We start from the raw sequence: 5,155 nt of genomic DNA on the forward strand, positions 1-5,155 counted from the left end.
GTCGCAGGCCATAACTTTTTAAGGAGCCCCAAAGGAGAGCTGGGCTGGGGGAGCCAGAATGACTTTTTAAAGAGCCCCTAAGGAGAGCTGGCTTGGGCGCCGGCGAGGGATAGGCAGGGAGGCCTCTCTTGGAGAGGGCGAGGGATGGGCAGGGAGGCTTCTTTCCGGGCCTGCGGAGAAGGCCAGCAAAGGGCCAGCATGGCCCTCAACGCGCTCCTGCTGGGGATATGGAGCTGGGGGTGGAGCTTAGCTGGAAGCAAGCCCCCGCCATGACTTCCCTCCCTCCCAGTCCCCCATCCGGTGAACTCAGTCTTTGAAAGCGGAAGGGAATTAGGGAAACCCTCCGTTTTCAGGGGGGGGGAGCTGGGAGCGAGGCTGGCTGGAGGAACTGGTTGCCCTCAGGGGAGGCTTAGCACATTCTGGGAAATTTCGGGAAAGGCTGGTGCCCCACAGCCCTCACGAATTTTACGCCGGTTGCGCAGAAGTCGCACATTATTCAGCGGCGCTTACAGATAAATGGGCACAGGTTAGGACTGCAACTTGCGCTGGAACCCCCAACTCTGTGGTTACAAACCTAGGCACGTTTGTTTCAGGAAGAGCTGCTATTGGACTTACTAGTACAGAACACGCTTCAGATCGTGTTGTACAAATGTTGTAGTCGCCATATACATAGCGGGTAAGCATAGTATAGTGTTCTGGGATTGGACTACCATGACACGCTGTAGGAAGCTATCATTAAAAATGGTTCAGAAACTTCGGCTGATGCAAAATTCTGCACCTCAGTTGTTGAAGGGCTCTAATCAGCAGTCTTAATAGTATTTTTAATGACCATCCAAGCAACTGTCATTCTACAAACAGGCAGCACAGCATCTGCCTCCTTCCTGCTTAACTCTTAGGACTTCTCATATGGAAGGGGGACTAAAGCATTCACTAAACTGTAGGAAAAAATATTGGGAATGGGGAAGTATAATTTGCTTGTTTTATTGTAATCTGCTTTGTGCAATGAGAATAAGGACCATAGAAATATAATTGATTCATATTTTCAGTACTGTATCTAATAGTAAAGTAGATGGCTCATGCCAATAATGAATGAAGGAAAACCAGGCCACCCACAGAGAATTTTATTTCTAACCCCCCTCCCATGAGAATTCTACTTGAGGTGGTTTACTATTAAAAACCACAGTATATAAAAAAAGCTGTGTTAAAATTCAGGGGTGTCTACGTATTTGAAGGATTTCCCAGGTAAGTAAGTAGGAAAATTAAGCATATTCACTTAAAGCTGGGGTCACCAACCTGCAGCCCACTCCGAGCTGTTTCTGTGCGGCCCTCCAACCTGCTTGTCTGCTGCTATCACCCTTGAGGCATTTTCCCTGTTCTTCCTCCCTCAGAAAGGACTATCTACTGCTGTTCTTCCTGTCCCTTTCTTGCAAAAACACAATAGCAACATTGTTTCTTCTGGTCTCCATGGTTCCTTCTATCAGCCCCCTCTTGGTCTTATCCTCCATACTAGCATTAATTACATCAGGCATCACGGCCTTCCTCGTCGTCAGTCTCAAAACTTTCTCTTAGAGATTGATGCAGAATATGGAGATGTATTGTACCATGCAAAAGTCAGGTGGCTTATCAGAGGCAAAGTCCTCAAACATTTTTTCAGTCTTCATCATGAAGTTGATGTCTCTCTCAAGGAGAAGGGAAAAGGTCAAGTACTTTCTGCAAGGCTGTAGCTAGCACAAGGCACAAAGGGTGACACTCCCTCCTGAATCCCCAACACCCCCAAATCTTTCCGGTTAGTTTAACTTTTTTCTGCTTTCCGCCAGCCTTGCCCTCCTTGCCAGCCACCAGTTGCTCATCTGCTGAAGCCAAGAGAGGCTCTGCTGGCTGGGCAGAAGGAAGGCAGCATTGCCCCCAGCTGCGCCTTCTGCAGACATGGGAGCTTCCACCACTACCGCCAGTCCTGCTTCTGCTGCTGTTGTGCAGGGAGAAGGCAGGCAGGTGGCTGGCAAGGGCCGGAGCAAAGAAGCCGCAGGGAAGGAGACCCAGACTGGGGAGAGGAGCCGCCGCCCACTCCACCTTGCCTGCATTCTCTGCAGCCCTGGCGCAGCTAGTCTGGCCACTGAGCGGGGCGGAAATGGGTGTGGCTCGGTGTTGACCCAAGTGCAGGGTCCAGTGGTGCAGAGCTGAGGGCTGCTTGCTCTCGCTGGTGGGGATGTGCACCGGGGGGGGGAAGGCTGCCTACTTGCCACAGGGGCATGTGGGGAAGGTGGACCATGATACGGAGAAGTGTGTTGCCTTGGCCATGAGCTGGCCCAAACTCAGCAGGCCCCTCCCTCCTCCAGCAGGCAGGTCTGTCTGCACAGGATAGTGGCCCTCTCAGGCTCACAGAGTCCCCTCGCTACGACTGGCATTGCATTAATGTTTGGCTTGGCTTGTTTTTTCCCTTTCTCCATAGTCATAATATATTCATACCTCTCTGGTATCTCTCACTTGTTTCTGGTTGCATTTCTCAAAGTCCTTAATGTTGAAAGAAGGGGACAGTATCTATAATGCTCTTTCAGTGCTATTCTCTACCTCAACTGTTGGGCACCTCCATTCTTCTCCCCCACCCCACCTTCATCCAATGCCCCTCCCAACAACCATTTCTAGCTACGGGGCTGACTTTCTGACCCTGGATGAATTTTTGATTTGGCTTTCTTAACTGATACCACAGAGCATCTGAACACATTGAATCTAAGGTTGCAAGGGAAAGGAAAGCTTGCATGTGACATGTATTCTGAGCGGAAAGATTTTGAAGCAAAACTAAACATTTTTGTGAAGCAAGTTAGTGAAGGTAACTTTTCAAACTTCTCATGGTGCAGTGGACTAAAATCTGAGAAGGACAAGAATTTACAATTCAGTGTTGACAGACACATCAAAGCACTGACCATACTGCAGGTGGAATTCCAGAACACTGATTCACTGATTGCCATAAGCATGGAAAGGAAATAAAAATGTTTCAGAATCCATTTGAAATAGTAACAGAAGATGCAAGTAACTTTTTTCAGATGGAACTAATTAATTTGCTAACCAGTGATCATCTCAGAGATGTTTACAAAGAAAATAGTCTGTTAGATTTATTTATTTATTTTTCAAATTTATAGTCCGCCCTCCCTGCGAATAAGCTCAGGGCAGATCACAACAATAGCTAGGCCATTCAGCAACACAGACACAATAATAAATAGTTAATTAAAACATTAAAACAGCATTTAAAAACAATCTGCACTGATACTGGTGCCGCTAGACTCTGAGTTTGCTTAAACTGGTCTGCATGGAGGTGGCATCTTCAGCAGGGGAGGCTGAGTTGTTTTTTCCAAATGCCTCCCGCCTCAACCAAAAGCCTGGTGGAACAGCTCCATTTTACAGGCCCTGCAGAACGGGAAAAGATCCTGCAGGGCCCTGACCTCACAACGGAGCATGTTCCACCAGGCCAGGGCCAGGGCAAAAAAAGCTCTGGCCCTGGTCAAGGCTGAATGGACATCCCTCAGGCTGGGGACAACCAGCAGATCTTGCTCAGAAGAGTGCAAGGCTCTCCGGAGCACGTATGGGGAGAGGCGGTTCATTAGGGTCTACCTAATGTTCTATTCTGGTCTACCTAATTTTTTAATCAACGTAAAGAAATTTGCTGCAGGCATGTTCACAGTCTGGCACCACATATATCAGTGAACAAACTTTTTCCAAAATAAAAATTGTGAGATCCAAGTGTAGGTCAAGACAGATAAACATTTACATCTATATATATAAAAGAAAGTCCCCTCACCGTAAAATCAATGCCCAGGCCAAACCGCTGGACCTAGAGACACGAAATTTGGGGCGAGTGCTCCTACCAAGGCGTAGGTGCTCACTAAGAAGGGATTTTTAGAAATTCGACCCCCTAAGTGGGTCAAAAGAGCAGAAATGTGCTCCCTCCATTGATTCCTATGCGGCTGCCAGGCTGCTGCCTCCTCGCACCCCCCATTCTCTGATTGGTCAGCTGCAGAGCTCAGTGTTCTGAGGTAAAAAAAACCAACCCAACAGTTACAGGGGACTACAGAGAGCTAATGACAGTTGAGGAAATCAGGAGTGGCCAACCACCTGTGAGGTGAAGCAAAGCTCCTGGCCTAGCCTCCCTATGGCTTCAAACATGCTCCCCCCTCCTACACCTGACAGGCAGTTGTCTGTCAGGTGCAGTAGCAGGCACAGGGTGCTTAAAGCCACGAGGGAGTCTGCCCCAGCAGTAACAGCTTAGTGATCCTGCCAGTCCCACCTCCACAGTGGCTTCTAATACTCCTTCCCCTCCTACAATGGGCAGGCAGCTGCCTATCAGGTGTAGGAGAGGAGGTGGGATGCTTACAGCCACTGGGGAGGTTTGCTCAGCAAGATTGCCTTAGCCCTGCTGCTGGCCCAGCCTCCATGATGCCTTTAAACATAATCCCCCCAACACCACACAGGCGGGTGTCTGTCAGGTGTAGGAGCAGGACCAGGATACTTTAATCCATCAGGGATCCCACCCCAGCAGGATCACCTTAGTGATGCTGCTGGCCCAGCCTTTCTGATGGCTTCCAACACACTCCCCCCACCTCCTACACCTAACAGGCGGTTGTTTGTCAGGTGCAGCAGTGGTTGCAGGGTGCTTAACGCCATGAGGGAGGTGTATTGGGGAGGGGGAGGTGTATTAGAAGCTACTATGGAGACTAGGCTTGCAGGATCACTAAGGCGTTACTGCTGGGGTGGGCTGCCTCGTGGCTTTAAGCACACTGCAACTGCACCTGGCAGACAACTGCCTGTCAGGTGTAGGAGGGGGAAGCATGTTTGAAGTCATAGGGAGGCTGGGCCAGCAGTTTTGCTTCACCTCACAGGCAGTTGGCCACTTCTGATTTTTTTCAACTGTCATTAGCTCTCTGTAGTCCCCTGTAAGTGTTGGGTTTTTTTACCTCAGAACACGGAGCTCTGCCGCTGACCAATCAGAGAGTGGGGTGTGCAAGGAGGCAGCAGCCTGACAGCTGCATAGGAATCAGTGGGGGCAGTACATTTTACCCCTTTTGACCCACTTAGGGGTTGAATTTCTAAAAATCCTCTCTTAGTGAGCACCTATGCCATGGTAGAAGCGCTCTCCCTGAAGTTTGTGTTTCTAGGTCCAGCG

Source organism: Gekko japonicus, unplaced genomic scaffold (assembly GCF_001447785.1).
Source record: "Gekko japonicus isolate JY-2015 unplaced genomic scaffold, Gekko_japonicus_V1.1 scaffold72, whole genome shotgun sequence".
Taxonomy (NCBI): domain Eukaryota; kingdom Metazoa; phylum Chordata; class Lepidosauria; order Squamata; family Gekkonidae; genus Gekko; species Gekko japonicus.